Raw genomic sequence first — 20,947 nt, 5'->3', positions numbered from 1 at the left:
AAATTTGACCCCACTGGTATTGGTTAGCTGGGGACTTCATTATGCATATCTATGTATCTTGAAAATTTTTCTTTTTCATCTTAAGATTTTATGGTTGCTCTGAAACCTCTGTCTTTTGTATTAAGGTCTTAGCATGTTTACATGATAATTTTGAAATATTAGTGTTATTATCAAAAGCCGTACTTTGTACATACTTTTTAAGCAACAAAATAGATACATTTCTGCTTGGGTTTATGTAGAAATTAACAATGTTAAATATGAATATATATTTCTCATGTATACATTCTCTTCATGTACCATGTGTGTGATGAAACCTTAGCAGATAGGAATGCATAGTAACCATCTTGCTAGAGTTTCAGGATTTTATTGTATCTTGTTTGACATGTGCATTTCTATTAAAATGGTACCTCCTTTCTAAATCTCTTAATGTAACTGGAGAGGTTTTCAATAACATCTAGTCTGCTGTTTGTTCATACAACCTGTATTTGGATTTGTTATTGAATTTTATTCCAGTAACTTCTTAATGTGCTTTATTTTGAAGGTAAATTATACATATATATATTTCAAAATATTTTATAAAAAAGATTAATTTTTTAGTGGAAATATCACTTAGTGATAGACAATTTTACAAACATTCTCTAAATTATTAAATATTCTCCATTTTTAATAAGTATAAAATATTATGAATACAATAACCTTTATCAAAATATACTCTCTAGTTAATATAAACACAAATATGTTATTATTTTTATCTTTGAAAATTTTTTCTTGGTTTGCTAGTAATAAATCTTGACTTCTGTATCTAGCTTTCTCACCGTTATTCCTACCGAAATCTATTGCTTTTTTATTGAGAATAGTAAGGAATGTTCATTGATAGGTAGAAAGGCAAGATTAACACAATATACACAATGGTATTTCATTCACTCCTAGGAAAACTAAACTATGATGGTTTCAGGAAAATAGATGTAACTAGAAAATATACCGAGTAAGGTAACAAAGACTCAGAAAGGCAAATATCATGTGATTTTTCTCATGTAGATATAGAATCTCATTTTCATATACTTGTATTTATGTGAAACTATGAGTGGTTTGAGTTCATTAAACTGGAATGTGTCTCATGAATTAGAAAGTAGGGTTTTAAACAGTATTGGTTGGAAGTTATTGAACATGTGAGGTTTGAATGTAGCAGTAAGAATAACACAGACAGAATAATGCAAGTGTTAGGGACATAGTGGGGGTGGGGAAAAAGTCCTGAGGAAGGAAGGATGAAGTTGAATGTCTACAAAAATGATGTAAGGCAACCTGTTACCTTATAGGTTAGGATAAATAAATATTAAATTTTAAAATTAATACCTTAATGTTTAGTGTAATATACTTCATGTTTGAGGAAAAATGCCAGAAAGTGATATCAAAATGAAAAAAATATATTTAACTTATTTGATCTTAGTCATACTATCCATAATTCTTTGGTAAAAACATCACTTGCCTGCCAAATTTTGGTATCATTTAAAAAAATCACCTGTGAAATAATAATTACTTATGGTAGTAGAGTATTAATATTATAAGAGTATCAACTGGTAAAATTTGTGATTTGATCTATGTTTTAATTTGCTTTTTGCTTAATTTTTGCCCCTCCTTACATTACCTCATACTGAACTATAAATTTCAATGTTGAATACTACTATAAAAATATAATACTCAGGGTTGTTGAAAATGCTCAATTACAAGTTAATATTATTCATAAACTATAGGATACCCACAACAAAGCTCATAGATCCAAAGAAGATAAACAAGAAGAAAGGCCCAATTGCAGATGCTTGATTCTCACTTAGAATCGGGAATAAAATAGTCTTGGAGGCAGAATGAGGGAAGGAACTGGATGGGAGAAGGAAGGGAGAGGAGAATGGATTACCTATGGGAAGGGACAGAAGATATGGCCAGATATCAGGAGAAGTAATGGAAATCTTGAACTTATGGAGATTAGGAGGTAAGGGAAATCTTCAGGAAGAGAAAGAGACCTAGGATAAGAAAGGAACCCATGAATCAATGGGGTGACATAAGCTGTGACTTATATTGGTGATATGGAACATGAATAGGCCAACTCCTGTAGACAGGAAGGACCACCAGTGGAGGGATAACGACACAAGTTCACTCACATAACTTTCTACAGACAATTTGTCAAGTCTAAAAGAAAATCAGGGACTGAGTGAATTGCCAGTGCAAACTGGAACCCATCCCATGGGAAAGCACCAGTAAGACCAGCAGTGTCAATGAACCTAGACCACAGGGAGCTGTTAGAGACTGAGGCCCCAACCGAAGATCATGCACAGGCTGGACTTAAGACCTAGTGCATATGTAGCAGACATGTAGATCAACCTTCATGTGGGTTCCGCAAAAACTTGAGTGGGGGATGTCCTGTTGTAGTCAAGTTGTAGCCTGACTAAGGAATCTGTTCCCAAACAGGTTTACCTTATCTGACTACAGTTGGAGCAGATGTGCCTAATCCTAAAGAGACTTGATGTTTCAGAGTTGGAGCCATCTAGGCATGTCACCATCTTAGGAGAGAAGAGGATTGGGTCAGAGACTCTGGGAGGAAGCGGCAATAGATGGGGCAAAGATTGGCATGTAAATAAAAAAACCTAATTACTGAATTTGGTATTTCTTTAACAGAAATCTCCTAGATTACAGTCTCACTGTACATTATTACTGGGCTCTTAAATCCAATCTCTAGTGGTGGACATCTATTTCGATAGTTCATAAATAGGTGGATGGGAATGCAATTTTCTTCAGAAGGCAGGCATAGATATTTCATACACTAGGACAGTAGGCAATTGAAATATGACTGAGTATTGAGGATTGAGCTATATTAGGGAATATAAAAGTAATTTCCCATTTAATAACATGCTTTTTACATTAACAAATACAGGAACAGAGGATTCCATATATCTAACATATAACATAGTTTTGGTCTTACATTATCCTCTCCTTCAATTTCCCATAGATATTTCAAGAATATATATACATATATATTTATATCTATATCTATATCTATAAATCTGTATATCTATACACACACATATATATGTACATATATATACACATATATATGTACATATATATACACACATATATATACATATATATATGTATATATATATACATATATATATATATGCATGAACAGCACTTGAAACTACTCAGCAGAAGAATCAGTGCAATAATGGTGCAATTTACCTCATCATAAAATAATGTGTTTGCCAAATCTTTATCTGACATAGGGATCATATCCATAACATAAGACCCAATATATCTTTTTCTTCAGAAATATGTTACATATTTGAATAAATGCTTAAAATAATTGCACAATAATTATCAAAAAGTACATGAAAAATACTAAACGCACAAATAATTGGTGAAGTTTAAATACAAATGACAATACTTATACTGTGTTGCTGGAAAAAATAATCCTAGTATATAGTTGGTTGGACTAAATTTTAACATCGCTACTATAGAAATCGATATTTAAATTAAACCTGAAATCACTTGTTATTCAATAGAACCACTGATGAAATATGTACCTGAAGGAATCTATCTGTATATTCGTGTGATACCTTCATTAAATGTGTTTATATTCTAACTTTTCACAATATCCATTTTACAAAATGGGATGAATAACATATACAGACTCTACATCTTTATTTAAGCATGAAAAGAGCAAAATTTCATCATTGGCATGGATATTGATAAAGCTAGATATCATTGTCCCGATTGAAAAAACAGAACTATGAAGACAAATATCTAAATCTTATGAAAATAGGAAACTACTATTTGTTTGATTTTAAGCCTCTTCTATAGAAGGAAAGTCAGGTGTCATATTATAAACACTGTCAAATTTTCCCATGGCTCCGATGGCCAAAGAGAAGATCCTACTATTCCTGTTTTGCTAAATAGCCATGTTGTAAAACTGCCTTCCAATTTTTACTGTTTTTGTCCATAGACTACAGCTTTCATGAGCTGTGGTCAGAGAAATGTATAGGTGTACTGTTCACCAATTACTGCAGATATGTGCCAAGACCATTAGAAGAAGAATGCTGAGCATAAGGCTGGGGAAACTTTGAAGAAAAGGAGAGGGGAGAACGTGAGGAGAGGGAGGATGCAATCTGTACATGACACAGTTATTGGACCTATGGACTCACTGCATCTACACTTGTATGCACAAGTCCTGCACATGATTAAGACAACAAGATTAGGGAACATGCCAGTAGGCAGTACTCAGTGAACCAATGGATTACGAAGAAAAGAAAAAGTAAAATATAAAGAACATGAAAGTGGGAAGAGAATGTATGTGGAAAGAGTAGAACCAATCTAAGGATAGGTGTGATCAAGGTATATTGTATATAAGTATGAAGAATAAATAAAATAAAATAAAAATTTTAAAATAAAAAAAATTCTGAAAATCTATTAAGAATTTTTGTATCCTCTGTAAGTCACTTTTTACCCCTAAAGTAGAATAGAGTATCCTAACTTTTGCTAAGTTGCAGTAAAGTCAATGAAAAAGGTAGTTACATTAGTTCAGTGCCTGGTGTCTGCATTATGGAAATATCCAACTGAGGCTCATTAATCTGTACAGTTAAATTATATCACGTGTTCAAATAAAATAAAATTAAACACTGTGTAATGATCCACGAAAACCAAACTGTATACTAGAGAGGTAAATGCATCCTGACTAATGCCCTCTTCTTAAACTCAACCATTTTAATCTTTGAAACTCTGAATACATATAAATAAAAAAGGTCTAACCTGATACACCACATGCACTATGGTGTCTTTGTGTCTTATATGCCAAGACATTCAGAGTTGCACATGGCTTTCATTATGTCAATCCTTTTTAAAATCCTAGGACACTAAGATCTAAAATCCATGGGCTTTGGTCCTGACAGCCATGGATTGCACTCTGTCCATGATATCTTTATGTATATTAATTAAACTCTGAAAGTCAATTTGCTGCCTCACAAAATTATATTGATTCATTGCTATTGTTATGATAATGATTTCTTGTAAAATAGTGATAAATATCTCATGACAAAATTTGCTTTGTCTACTGGTGGTTTGTGGGCTATTGATGAGCTTAAACCTCTTCCTTCACAACATAGCACTTACAAGAGATTATTTTTCACTGTCGATCTTATATACACTAAAGATAGAAAAAATATTGAAAATAATATGGGCTTTGTTTTCTGTCCAAAATGTTCTTTTTTGACTTCTTCTTCATCATCTTCATCACCACTACCACCACCACCATCACCACCACCACAATCATCTAATTTACATGAAACTGTATTTGAAATTTTCTTACACCAACCGTGAAATGAGTATTCTGCTTGAAGCTGAGATATTGATGAACACTAACTCCTGTGCACTCATTTTAGTGTTATAAAGACTTTGCCAAAATTGCTTCAGATGATTGAGTGAAATGCTAGCGCCCTTTACAACATGTTTGGAGAGTTCCTTAGTGAGAGAATGGTCTTCTACAGCAAGGCCTTCATAAACAGGCTTTGATTTAACCCACTACCAACAAAGTGAAATTGTCCCAGAAATAAAATAGTGCCTCTCCAGAAATAGCTTTTATCCACAGATATACATCTACTTCTATTTCTTAATTACCATGTTGATATGGACTTAGGATACAATATATTGTGATTTATTAATGGTATTTTAGTATTATTTATGTTAATTGTGAAAATTTCAAAGGAACATACCTATTCCATGATTGTATCCCATACAACATTTATTTTAATCTTGAAGAGTTTCATGAAAACTGAAGTATCAAAAATGTATATCTTCCCATTGAAAATTTGTAACATCCATCATGTGAAATACCCACTGTACCTCAATGGACTGATGTCTCTGAAAGCATTTAAAGACTCTCCTACTGCATTACTTTAAGCGTGCAGAAGCTTCACTCACATAGTTGCAGTTCCAGGTTGGCTGTAAACAAATCACTTTCGATGAGTTGGAAAGTGATTAAAATTTTTGATATAAAACTAGTTAGGAGTTTGAGAAAAAGGAGCAGACTGGCCCTAGAAAGTGTGTTTTTAAAATTCTTTTCTTAAAATTAGACTTTTCTATGCAATATATTTTATTACGGTTTCTCTTCCCTCTATTTCTCCCCCTTCTTCTATACCTCTCCTGCCACCTGTATCTACACTCCTTCTGACTCTCAGTAGAAAACAAACAGTCATCTATGGGACAAGATTAAAATAAAAGTTAATGAAATGGTGTAGAACAAAACAAGGAGAGAGAAAAGAGCCTATAAAAGGCACAAGAATCAGGTACAGACACAGAGACCCAGACTCATCACATACTGGAGAATTCCATGGAAACATAAAACCAGGAAACAATATATACAAAAACATACAGAGTATCAATTAATAGATAATTAAACAAATACAAAAGGAAAAAGAGGGGATGGGGATTTAGCTCAGCGATAGAGCACTTGCCTAGCAAGCGCAAGGCCCTGGGTTCCTTCCCCAGCTCCGAAAAAAAGAAAAAAGAAGAAAAAAAAAAAGGAAAAAGCAATTGTGAAAGAAAAGTCCTGACGGATTATGAGAAAAGGATTATCCAAAGATAATGTTGAGTTCACTTAGTGCTTTTTATGCAGTCTACCCTTAAAATTAGTTTGTGTATGCAGTGAAAGTCCCTTGGAGAAAAGTAAGGTTTCACTTTCAAATGATTACCCATTGGAGATAATTTCTGGCTTAGAGATAAGGTGATGTGCAGGGCTTGGCTTCTTTCAAGGGCTAATTAATAGGTAAAGAGATCTGTGACATGCTGTCTTCTGAGCATTATTCAGTTGTGACACTCAGGAAGTCACAATCTTTCTGAACAGACGCTAAATTATATTGACCCTGCCTATTGAAAGTAACTGAGGGCAGTGCTGGAAAATAAAAAAATGATGTACCCACTGGTGTCTCACTAGGGGATAAATGTATAGCTTCATGCCCATGTTCACCGAAGAGTCTCAGGTTGTATCCAGAGGTTCATGAAACAAAATATAAAAATATGCACGTGGGGAGGATGAGGTTTAGAGTGTAAAGGGCTTCCATACATATGTTGTGCATGTATGGAATTGTCAAAGAATAACTTGCTTTCTTAAATCTTTTAAATGTAAACACCAAGAAAGTTTGGGAGATATTCTTTCAAGACTGCTCTATTTGTTTTAAAAATTGGGTCTCATTGTGTAGCTCAAAGTACCCTAGAACTGCCAGTGTTCTGTCTCCTGCCTCCACTGCTCTTGGAGCAGGTTTACTCAATATTGACAAAATTGTAGAATATATGTAAATCTTCTGCTTATGAAGTTTGATTAGATAATACAATATTCTGTCATTTGTTTTTCATTTAACAATATATCTTGAATACATGTGCATGGGAAATTTCCTCATGGAATATCATGAATTTAATAAATGGTAGATTACTCATTTGTTTAAATAATAACCTAATTGTGCCATTCAGATAATTTTCATTTTCATTAACTAAAGTTCACTATAGAAAATCAGCATGGACACTGACTCAGGCACTGTTCTCAATGGTGATTATTTACAATATATATTGTATAAATTACAAAACACATTGTTGGAATGATGTCAAGGCTGTTTGTTAATTAATGCAATACTTGTATAAATGCTGCCAAATTTCCATCTCAGAAGACTCTAATAAATATATATTGCCATCAATTTTATATTAGAACCCATACTATACCATTCAAAATTAATTAGTACATATATTTTAAAAAGTAATCAGTCTCTGACTTCTGTCAATTCTTTAATTAGGAGAAGGACTGAAGAATTTTAAGGGGAGGGCAACCTCTATAGGAAGACCAGCAGTCGCAACTAATCTGGAACGCTGAGAACTCCCAGACACTGAGCCACCAACCAGGCAGGATACAGAAGTTGGTCTGATGCCCTGACACATGTATAGCACAGCACTGCCTGGTCTGGGCCAATTCTTGTGTGACTTGAGGCCCCAGGGATTATGGAGCCTGGCAGGATCTGCGGAGCATCCTCCTCCAGTCAGGGGAGGAAGAGTTGGAATGGGATGAGGAATTGTGGGAGGGGACATGGCACAATGGCAGGAATGTAAATAAATAAAATAATTTTTAAAATAGTTTCACTCATAAATTCAAACGCTAGTTTCTTTTTAACATCTACTTTGCAATTCAATCGTGAAGTTTAGCGTTTTTGCTTACTGAACAGTGTAAGCATTATTACTTAATTTACTGTTCATACTATTTACGATTTTTTCCATTCTTATTACTTTGTATCAATTGTGGTTGCATATGTAGAATGCTTAGTATTCATAATATGTGCAGAAAATACATTCATGAATCTTTTTTATTTTAATAATCTGTTATGTGTGAATGTCTATGTATAGATTTGCGCACATGAACACAGGCACCTGGGGAGACCAGGAGATGTCAGATCCCCTGGAGCTTCTTTTACAGTGGCTTCATGGGTGTTGGAAACTGAACATGTTTGCTCTAAAGAGTAGTAGGTGCTCTTAACCACTAAGCTAATACTACAATACTTATTCCATAATAAAATCAACCTATTTATAATTTTCTCATATATTTCAGGGTATCTTTGAATTTGAGACATCTTGCCACATTCTAGGTGCGGAGACTACATTCAGGCATTATTTTTTCCATTTTTTTCCTTTATCATCGTAAGATGTGTTGGATTAAATATGTTAATATTATGCAGTAAATCGTTCAAATTTTTACTTAAAGAACCTTGGGCTAGTATCTGTTTCATACCTCTGCAATGAATGTATTAATTTTACAGTTTGCAGTTCTCTCTTTCTTTACACAATCCATCTGATGTGTTTTTGATTTCATATAGAATGAAGTAAAAGCTTTTATTTTTATTTGAATAATTAATCTACTAAGAAAATGTCTTGAATTTCCTATTTTAATGCCAATACAAGACATTATTTCTTTAAAATATTACTAGAGTTTTGTTTTCTTTTTTCTTATTATTATTGTTCTAACTAGTCTCATTATAAATATTCTGTGTAAGCTTTTATGAGTTCTCGTCATGTAGTGAATATGGAAGTCTTCCAAACATATCTGTGTAGGTATCAAATTTAGATTCTTGGTTTTTCATTGCATGAAATTTTATCTGCTCGGCCACCCTACTGGAACAAACTATAAAACTTTAAAGTGACATATAGCTCCAGACTGCTTTTATACAGATGATCTTTTCATCATTTTGCTTTTAATAAATATTTTTGGTTATTCTAATATATTTTATTTTCCATGTATACTTCGTAACCCATGTATGCTTATTTTAATATTTAATTAATAATTCAATCATACTTATTATGTACTTGAAACCTAGCTGGAAAGAATGGAATGAGAAACTCTTGCTTCTGCCAAGGTTGTAATGGCTACCAACTACATGTGATTTTTAATTACTTAAAAGGAGTTAGGATTATATTATTAAATTATATTTCCCCCACATCAAGTAAATAGATTTTATTTTGCTTCAATTAATTAAACGTGCTATAGCAGGAAAAATTTAATTTCCTTTAGTTAGGATACGACTAAATTTAACTTTTACATTCTCCTTCCTATTAGAAAGTCACTACTCTTATACAGAAATATGTGCCAGGCACAGGTCTAATTTCTAGTATAAAATGTAATTACAATCATCAGTCTTGTCAGTTTCAAGGGATTGTTCACATCATACCTGTAAAACACAATCATCAACATGGCAGGATAACCATAAGGGCAGTGCAGTGTTTTAAACAGCTTGGTGATAGCCGACAGATCTCTAATTTTGCTTAATTCCTGTTCAAAGAACATGGATGGTACTGGTAATTTAGCCACATATATAAGGCTATTGAAGCTGTGGTTATGGGGAAGAATGTACAGCCCCTTACTTACTTAAGCCAGTATCATACCTAACAACAATCAAACATGTGCTTATATACAGAATTAATTACAGTCTTTGCTACAAAGATCACAGTAAAAATCCCAGTCATTCAAAATGCAGGATAGAACCTTCAAGTCCAGTCTCAATGTCTCTATCTACAAAATGTCACTTGATTTATGGCTGAGAAACATTACAGAAGAGGGGGCAAGAAGATTGGAAGAGACTAAAGTTTACTATGAGATGGTGTCTCAAAGTAACACCAGAAATTACACTTATAAAGTCTCACTAACATGACTGAATATACAACAGCTGAGGAAGTGAGGGAATGAGGGAGAATTAAAGTTTAGTTTTCTTTCTTTTTCAACTTCTTCTTCTTCTTCTTCTTCTTCTTCTTCTTCTTCTTCTTCTTCTTCTTCTTCTTCTTCTACTTCTTCTTCTTCTTCTTTTCTTCTTCTTCTTCTTCTTCTTCTTCTTCTTCTTCTTCTTCTTCTTCTTCTTCTTCTTCTTCTTCTTCTCCTCTCCCTCTCCCCCCTCTCTCTCACCCACCCCCTCCCCCATCTCTCTCTCTCTTTCTCTCTCTCTTTCTCTCTCTCTCTCTCTCTCTCTCTCTCTCTCTCTCTCTCTCTCTCTCTCCCCCTTTCTCTCTCTCATTGTTCGCTATTTCCTATTTACATTTCCAATGTTATTCCCTTCCCAGTTTTCCAGGCGGTAAGCCCATTAACCTTTACCCCTACCCTTCTATAAGAGTGTGCACATCCCCACACACGGACTTCCCTCACCTCCCCACATTCCCCTACACTAGGGATCCAAAGTTGGCAGAAACAAGAATTTCTGATTACATTTTTTCCAGCAAGGCCATCCTTTGCTACATATGAAGTTGGAACCATGGGTCAGTCCCTGTATAGTCTTTCTGTTGTGGTTTGGTCCCTGGATGATCTGGTTGGTTGGCACTGCTATTATTATGGGGTTGCAAATCCCTTTAGCTCTTTCAATCCTTTCTCTAATTCCTCCAACAGGAGTCTGATTCTTGGTTCAGTGGATTGCTGATGGCATTTGCCTCTGTATTTGACATATTCTGGCTGTGTCTCTCAGGAGGGATCAATATCCAGTTATTGTCAGCCTGGACTTCTTAGCTTCATCCATCTTATCTTGTTTTCATGTCTGTATATGCATGGGCTACATTGGGGGCAGGCACTGAAAAGCAGGTTCTTCAGTCTCTGTTATAAACTTTGGCTCGTTATCCCCTCCTATGGGTATTCTGGTTCCCCTTTAAAAGAAAGAGTGAAGAATCTGCATTTTTGTCAACCCTCTTGAGTTTCATGTGGTCTGTATATTGCATGATGGGTAATTCAAGATTTTTGGGTAATATATGCTTATCAATGAATGGATATCAAGTGTGTTTTTCTGTGATTGAGTAACGTCACTCAGGATATTTTCTAGTTCATTCTATTTGCCTTAGATTTCATGAAGTCATTGTTTTGATAGCTGAGTAATATTCTACTGTGTAGATGTACCACATTTCTCTACCCATTCCTCTCTTTTAGGGCATCTTGGTTCTTACCTGCTTCCGGCTATTATAAATAAGGCTGCTATGAACATAGTGGAGCACATGTCTTTTTTATATGTTGGGGCATCTTTTTGTTTATGCCCAAGAGAGGTTTAGCTGGGTCATTAGGTCATGGAATGTCTAATTTTCTGAGGAAACTTCAGTCTGAATTTCAGAAGTGTTGAACCTGTCTGCACTCCCACCAACAGTGGAGGAGTGTTCCTCTTTCTCCACATCCTCACCAGCATCTGCTGTCACCTGAGACTTATATCTTAGCCACTGGTGTGAGACAGAATTTCAGATTTATTTTGATTTCAATTTCCCTGATGACTAAGGATGTTGAACATTTATTTAGGTGTATTTTGGCCATTTGGTAACCTTCAGCTGAGAATGTTTTGTAACTCACTATAACCCATTTTCAATAGGGAATTTTTGCTTTCTACAGACTAACTTCTTAAGTTCTTTTTACATTTTGGATATTTCCCACTATCAGATATAGGATTGGTAAAAATCTTATCCCAATCTGTTGGTTACAGTTTTGTTCTAATGACGGTGTCTTTTGCCGTACAGAAGCTTTGCTGTTTTACAAGGTCCTATTTGTCAATTCTTAATCTTAAAGCATAAGTCATTGGTGTTTTGTTCAGGAAATGTGCTCCAGTGCCCATGTGTTCAAGTCTCTTTCCGACCTTGTCCTCTATTAGTTTGAGTATATCTGGTTTGATGTGTAGGTCCTTGATTCACTTGGACTTTAGCTTAGTACATGATCATAAAAATGGGACAACTTCCATTCCTCTATATGCTGACTTCCAGTTGAATGAACCGGAAGCACTATTTTTAGAAAATGCTATGTTTCTTCCTTTGGATGTTTTTTATCTCCTTTGCCAAATATCAAATGATAGGCGTATGGGTTCATTTCTGGGTCTTCAATTCTATTCCACTGGTCTATCCATCTGTCTCTGTACCAATACCATGCAGTTTTTATTTAATTATTTATTTTATTACTATTGCTCTGTAATTCTGCTTGAATTCCGGCGTGATGATTCCTCCAGAAGTTCTTTTATTGTTGAGGATAGTTTAGCAATCCTGGCTTTTTCTTATTCCAAATGAATTTGCAAATTTCTCTTTCTATCTCTATTAAATAAGTGAGTAGGAATTTTGATGCAGATTGCATTGAATGTGTACATTGCTTTGGCAAAATGGTCATCTTTACTATATTAATCCTGTCAATCCATGAGCATGGAAGCTCTTTCTATCTTCTGAGGTCTTCCTCAATTTTTTCTTCAGATACTTGAACTTCTTGTCATACAGATCATTCACCTGCTTGGTTAAACTTACACCAAGATATTTTATATTATTTGGGACTATTGTGAAATTTGTGATTTCATTATTTTCTTTCTTAGCCTGTTTATCCATTGAGGAGAGGAAGGCTACTGGTACGTTTGAGTTAATTTTCTACCCTGACACTTTGCTGAAGATATTTATCATGTTAAGGAGTTCTCTGGTGGAACTTTTGTGGTCACTTAAGTATATACTATCATAACATCTGCCAATAGAGATATATTGATATTTTACCTTCCAATTTGTATCCCTTTGACCCCCTTTTGCTGTCTGGATTCTCTGGTTATGACATGGAGTCCTGTTTGAATAAGTAGGGAGAGAGTGGGCAGCCTTGTCTAGTCCCTGATTTTAGTGGGATTGATTCAAGTTTCTTTCCATTTAGTTTCATGTTACCTACATGTTTGCTGTATATTTTTTACACTATGTTTCGATATGAACCTTCAATTAGTGATTTTTCTAGGACTTTTATCCACACAGGTTGCTGTATTTTGTCAAATGCTTTCTCACCATCTAATGAAATGACCTTGTGCTTTTTAGCTTTGGGATTGTTACATTATGGAATACATTTATGAATTTTCCTAAATTAAACCATCCTTCCATCCCTGGGTTCAAGTCTACTTGATCATGATGGATGATTTTTTGATGTGTTCTTAGATTCTGTTTGCAAGAATTTTATTGATTATTTTTTATCAATATTCATAAGGGAAATTGGTCTGAATTCTCTTTCTGTGTTGAATCTTTGTGTGGGTTAGGTATAAGTGTAATTGTGGATTCATTTAAGGAATGCGGTAGTGCTCCATATGTTTAAATTTTGTGGAATAGTTTGGACAATATTAGTATGAGTTCTTCTGAAAAGGTCTGATAGAATTATGCACTAAATCCATCTCGACCTGGGCTCTGTTTGTTTGGGAGACTTTTAATATCTGCTTATAATTCTTTAGGAGTTATGAGGTTGTTTAGATAGTTTTTTTGTTCCTGATTTAACTTTGCTTCCTGGCATCTGTCTAAGAAATTATCCATTTCCTCCAGATTTTGCAGTTTTGTTGAATATAGGTTTTTATAGTAGAATCTGGTGATTTTTTTTAATTTCTCCAGATTCTGTTGATATGTCTCCCTTTTCATTTGTGATTTTGTTAATTTGGATACAGTCTCTTTGGCCTTTCGTTAGTTTGTCTAAGGGTTTATCTATCTTAATATTTTTCTCAAAGAAAAAGCTCCTGGTTTTGTTTATTCTTTGTACCATCGTTTTCATTCCTACTTTTTTGAAATCAGCTCTGAGTCTGATGATTTCCTGCTTTCTACCCTCTTGGGTTTACTCTTTTCTTTTTGTTCTAGAGCTGTTACATGTGCTATCAAGCTCCTGACATATGCTCTCTCCTGTTTCTTTTCACAAGCACTCAGAGCTATAAGTTTGTCTATTAGCTCTGCTTTCATTGTGTCACATATGTTTGGGAATGTTGTATCTTCATTTTCATTAAGTTCTAAGAAGTCTTTAATTTCTTTATTTCTTCCTTGACCAAGTTGTCATGGAGTAAAGCATTTTTAAACTTCCATGTATGTGTTGGATTTCTGTCTTTAATGTTATTGTTGAAGACCAGTCTTAGTGTGTGGTGATCTGATAGAATGCATGGGATTAATTCTATCTTCCTGTATCTGTTAAGGTCTGTTGAGGGATCGATTATGTTGTCAATTTTGAAGAAGGTTCCCTGAGGTTATGAGAAGAATATATATCCTTTTTTTTAGGATAGAATGTTCTATAAATATCTGTTAAATCCTTTTGGTTCATAACTTGTATTACTTTCTATTCATCTCTGTTTAATTTCTGTTTCCAAAATATCTCCATTGATGAACGGGGGGTGTTGAAATATCCTACTATTATCATGTCAGGTGTAATGTGTGCTTTTAGCTTTAGTAAGGTTTTATGAAACCTCAGAATTTCTCGTGAATCATTTATATTACACAAATCCAAATGTAAATATAACATTATGGTTCTTGAGTTGATTTTCTGAATATTTAACTGGGAGAGGCAAGGCCTCACTCTCTAACTAGAGAGCTACCTATACAAATACAGAAACTACTAATGAAAGGAATTTGCTTTAAAAATATTTCAAATAAAAAATGTAGTGATTTCTTTGTTGGCTGTGTGAAGGTTGTTTATGTTTTTGATTGTTTGTTTGTTTTAATTTAATATGGATAAATATTTACAGTACATCAAAATAAGTGAGAAATGCATCACAATAGAATCCTATGCATTCCATCCTTTTTTTCAACAAGAGCAGAGTCCACTGAATGGTCAAGTATGTACACCAGCACTCCTGCTTCATAATTGTCAGAGCTTTAAGTCTACACTCTGTTCTCTACACTTAGATTTTTATAACTTGTGCATGAATGGGTCAGATCTATTCTAATAGATCTAATAAGCTATTATACCTGACTATGTCCCCTGCCCCCATGAGAAAGCTATGTATTGTTTTTCTTTTTTATTGTTCTTGTTGTTTTGGGGAGATGTGTATTTCATTAACTGTAATAGAAAATTAGTCTAGTGATCAATTAGTGAATAGAAATGAAAATTATGTATTGTGATGAGAAATTCCCCAAAATAGAGTGTACACAAAGGTAAATCTAAAATGTTTGCAGGTAGACATGCACTCATGCTCATGACCCATGTAGCTGACAAGCACTCAACACCTGATCAACTTAAGTGATTTGGGAAATTAACTTATTCACACAGAAGAAAATTCATGGGGAATACATTTTTTTCTTAGTCGTGTTAAAAAGTGACCAAATGGGGAAGCAGGATGTAAACAAATACTGTTATCCTGCAATGTTGCTTATACTAACATTTTAATTTATGTACAATCTCCATGTGCTCTTTCTCTATTGTGTTTCTCTGTGTCTCTCTCTCTGCATGAATATATAGGTACACATGTGTTTGTGGCATACAAGTGTGTGTGTGTGTGTGTGTGTGTGTGTGTGTGTGTGAGGGTGTGTGTGTGCATGTGGGTGTGTGTCTTATATGGTATTTATGAACAGAGGTAACATGTTTATTTATAATTTGGAAATAATGAAACCCACATTTGATTTGTGGATCAACCATTTGCTGATCCACTCACATACCTGTGACATTTCATTTTATCAAGTGAATAGAGAGAGAGCCTAAAAGGCTGGTCTTATCTACTACACTACTCTTGTCAGGAAAAGTGGTGTATCTTTTTGCAAGAAAACCCAAATTTCAGCAAGGCATATACACTCCACAAAAGAGGAAAGGACATCTCATTTGAAGGGAAAAGTTATCAGACTGGTAGAAAAATGAGTTTGCCTCATTCCAATATTTGAGGGACATGAGACTGAACTTCAGAAGATATAATGGGAAGGGATAGGCAGAATCCCCAAGGAACCAAAGTAAACTAAACACTGGAGATTCTCATTACACGAGACCTCAGAGATTGATAAGGATTTTAAACATAATGATAAGAACTTTGCAGTCCATACTCAGTCTCCATATAAGGCTACAATGTGAACAAGATGAAAAGTAGTCACCACCACAATGCTAACAGCTACTTTATCAGTTACATTGTGAATAACAGAGTGTAACTATAGACAGAAGAGAAGAATTATATTTGAAAACAAACAAGGCTGTGCTGAAACTTAACAATTTTCTATGTAAGTAACCAAGCAATCACACAGCAGGTGCCATATAGAAAAGTGGGCAAAGAGGATTGAACTATATAGATAATATGTGTACAGAAATACAGGTAGTTTGGTGGAATTCTAAGATGTTGAAATGAAAGAATAGGAAGGAATTCCTATCAAGCCAGGCACCATGTTCGCACTTAGAATATTCACATTCAAGAGACTGAGGGAGAGGAATTAGGAATTTCAGGTTAGCCTTGACTACATATCAAGACAATACATATTTTATTATTTTTTTCTTTATTTAAATCAATAGTCTGATTGTTAGAATATCATGAACAATATTAAGAAAATATAAATGTAATGCCTACTCAGTGATACTCCTGCTAAGAAAACATGTTCTATAAAGAGACAGGAACGATTCAGTTACAAATACCACCTGTCATATTGAAGGTTGTAGAATGAGGTTTATGGTATTGTTTGGTTGATCCTTCTTCACTTTCATGGCCCACTTTACACATCTTAAACATCTTCTCTGATGACCTCGTTACTGTGCAGACTTAGAGATGTGCCTTGAGTTTAATTCTAAGTATTAAAACCAGTAATCATTTATTTATCAAATGATTATTTGATTTTACTTTATTTTCAAAAATAATGAGTCTTGAGGAAATGATACCTTTATTGTGTAGGTTTGAATATTCATAATAGCAATCAGAAGATAATCGGGCCCCAACACACACACAGGGTGGTTGGAGAGACTATACCTGTGGCAAGACGAAAGCATAGAATTGAGTGGGTTGATCTGTTTTTCTGCATAAGATTGATGACTAGTTAATGATAAGAATGGGTAAAAAATTGAAATACAGTCAAGGTTTTCTTTTCCTTAATTTGAATGATTGCTTACACAGCATGTGAACCTGAACTCAGACTCATGGTAAACCTTCTGCCTGAGCTTCATTAGTGCCAGGACTACGAGTTTGCACCATCTTTGTAAATATATGGACACTTGGTTCAATGTGAAGTACACTTTGGAAAATCTCCTGGTGTTTAGAGAGAAAGTATTAGATATGAAAATCTGTGAGAATAAATCACTTCTAAGCTTTGATTTTTGTGACTACAGAGAAAGACTTTGACTCTGATGTAACTGAGTGTCTAAAAGGATTAAAAATCAATATCTCTCATCTGCAAGAATCCTTCTAATGGCTTACTGCTATGTCTTCCAGGAGATGAGTGTCAATTGTGTCAATTGCTCTTTGTGGCCGGAAAAGGGCTTGTCTGTCAAATGCTTATCAATCGCCAAGAACTTTGAGGTTCTCAGACAATGGTTCCTCCTGTTCACCCTCATCCTGCTCTCATTGCCTTTGCTATCTACACCAGTCCATCTCTACACACACCCATGTAATTTTTCTGCTGAACTTATGTATCCTGGAAATTGATTACATTAGTTCTGTCATACCCAAGATATGGAGAGCCTTCTAAATGAGATCTGAGGAATCTCTCAAGAGGGATGTGCCATGCAGATGTTTTTCTTCACACTTTTTGGTACAACTGAGTGCTGCCTATAGGCAGCCACGGCCTTTGGCCACTGTATGGCCCAGCTTCACTATGCAACCCAAATGAGTCGTTAGGTATGTACCCCTTTGGCAATTTTTTCATGTGGAATAGGTTGCGCTTTAGGGTTGGGACACGGATACTTGAGGCCCAAATCTAAACACCCACAAAGAGTTGATAAATTCTTGGTCATCTTCCATAACATGGTGATATCCATGCTGAACCCTATCATTTATAGCTTAATGAACCAAGAAGTCAAGGCACCACTGAGAAGAACTCTGGGTCTGAAGAAAGTTCTGATAATAAATAGGTAATTAAGGATCCCAAAGTGATCTTTCAAAAAGGTGCAAAATCTGTGAAAGAAAGAAAACAAAACCACTGTGCTCTTTCTTGCTGTCTTCAAACAAACTTTAAGAAACATAACTTTGTCTTAGAGTGTTCCCTTTATTCACCACCATGCTTAATTAAAACAATTGTAAAGTATGCTTCCTACTAAATTACTTTAATAGATTAGTCAAGTACTTAAACTTATTCATCTGGGCAGAGTTTAAAGCACATGCTAATGTCTCAGGGGCCTTGAAAATTCTCTGTATCCATTCTTAGCTATTTGGAAATCTTCCAGAAATTGTTTGTAAATGATTTCATCTCGTTATGTTACAATTCCATATTCCTCAGTATATGTAAGTTTATTGCATTGGACTGGAACTGCTAAGTAGTTCTCAGGACATTGAATTCTTAGACTCTGCTTTGTGTACCATTTGGTCATTCCATACTTCAGTTCTGGGCACCCAGGACCTATGATTTTAGAAAAGGAGTAGTCTTTCCTCCACCTTTTGATTTCTAATAGGGCGATGGAAAAGAATTTCAGCCAGGTGATTCTCAAACATACACACTTTCATACACACACACACACACACACACACACACACACACACACAAGTAAGCATGCATACAAATATAAAAGTCAGCTAGTGTCTGATAATTAGTTTCAGGTTGCTATTCAACAAAAAAAATAAAAAACGTAAAATTAGAATCTTGAGTCTTTATGAGTATAAGGAAACAAAAATAAAATTCCATTTAAGTATGCTAAAAATAAGCAGGACATTAAAAACATTACCATGACACTAAAACTACAGTAATGTTTTAGGCATGAGTCACCTAAACAGAAAGACAATAATTATATTCTCTTTGGACTCATTGTTCTAAGTCTACTTACATGTAAGGACCATTCAGGTCAAAATGTTATTAAAAGAATTCCCGAGAAGCTGAAAACAAAGCGAAAAGTTTTCAAGAGACACACAGTCTTTCCTTAGGCTTTAAGTAATTCTATAACTTCTATTACTTCAAAAGGAAATTCAAAAAACTACATTAAAATATTTTAACTAGAAAAGGAAAATAATTTAAAATTATTTCATTTCTCCGTAAATGGGTGTTGTTAAGATGACAGGCATCCTCGTAATGCTTAACTTGTGTATTTCTCATATACATTTCAGTGTTATTCCCTTTCCCGGTTTCCGGGCAAACATCCCCCTAATCCCTCCCCCTCCCCTTCTTTTTTGGTGTTCCCCTTCCCATCCTCCCCCCATTCCCGCCCTCCCCCCAAAAATCTAGTTCACTGTGGTTTCAGTCTTAGCAAGACCCAGGGCTTCCCCTTCCACTGATGCTCTTATTAGAATATTCATTGCTACCTATGAGGTCAGAGTCCATGGTCAGTCCATGTATACTCTTTAGGTAGTGGCTTTGTCCCTGGAAGCGCTTGTTTCTTGGCATTGTTGTACATATGGGGTCTCGAGCCCCTTCAAGCTCTTCCAGTTCTTTCTCTGATTCCTTTAACGGGGGTCCTATTCTCAGTTTAGTGGTTTGATGCTAGCATTTGCCTCTGTATTACCTGTATTCTGGCTGTGTCTCTCAGGAGTGATCTACATCGGGCTCCTATTGCCCTGCACTTCTTTGCTTCATCTATGTCTATTTGGATAGCTGTATATGTGTGGGCCACATGTGGGGCAGGCTCTGAATGGGTGTTACTTCTGTGTCTGTTTTAATCTTTGCCTTTCTATTCCCTGCCAAGGGTATTCTTGTTCCCCTTTTAAAGAAGCAGTGAAGTATTCACATTTTGATCCTCCGTCTTGAGTTTCATTTATTCTAGGTATCTAGGGTCATTCAAGCATTTGGGCTAATAGCCACTTATCAATGAGTGCATACCATGTATGTTTTCTGTGATTGGGTTACTTCACTCAAGATGATATTTTCCAGTTCCAACCATTTGCCTATGAATTTCATAAAGTCATTCCTTTTTTAAAGCTGAGTAATATTCTACTGTGTTGATGTACCGCATTTTCTGTATCCATTCTTCTGTTGAAGGGCCTCTGGGTTCTTTCCAGCTTCTGGCTATTATAAATAAGGCTGCGATGAACATAGTGGAGCACGTGTCTTTTGTATATGTTGGGGTATCTTGTAGGTATATGCCCAAGAGAGGTATAGCTGGATCCTCTCTTGGGCGTATACCTAAAATGTCCAATTTTCTGAGGAACCTCCCAACTGATTTCCAGAATGGTTGTAACAGTCTGCAATCCCACCAACAATGGAGGAGTGTTCCTCCTTTTCTGCATCCTCGCCAGCTTCTGCTGTCATCTGCGTTTTGATCTTAGCCATTCTCACCGGTGTGAGGTGAAATCTCAAGGTTGTTTTGATTTGCATTTCCCTTATGACTAAAGATTTTGAACATTTCTTTAGGTGTTTCTCAGGCATTCTGCATTCCTCAGCTGTGAATTCTTTGTTTAGCTCTGAACCCCATTTTTAATAGGGTTATTTGTCTCCCTGCGGTCTAACTTCTTGAGTTCTTTGAATTTTTTGGAAATAAAGCCTCTATCTGTTGTAGGATTGGTAAAGATCTTTTCCCAATCTGTTGGTTGCCGTTTTGTTCTAACCACAGTGTCCATTGCCGTAC

Source organism: Rattus norvegicus, chromosome Y, assembly GCF_021556685.1.
Source record: "Rattus norvegicus strain SHRSP/BbbUtx chromosome Y, alternate assembly SHRSP_T2T, whole genome shotgun sequence".
Lineage (NCBI taxonomy): Eukaryota > Metazoa > Chordata > Mammalia > Rodentia > Muridae > Rattus > Rattus norvegicus.
Note: the sequence above shows the minus strand (reverse complement) of the source record.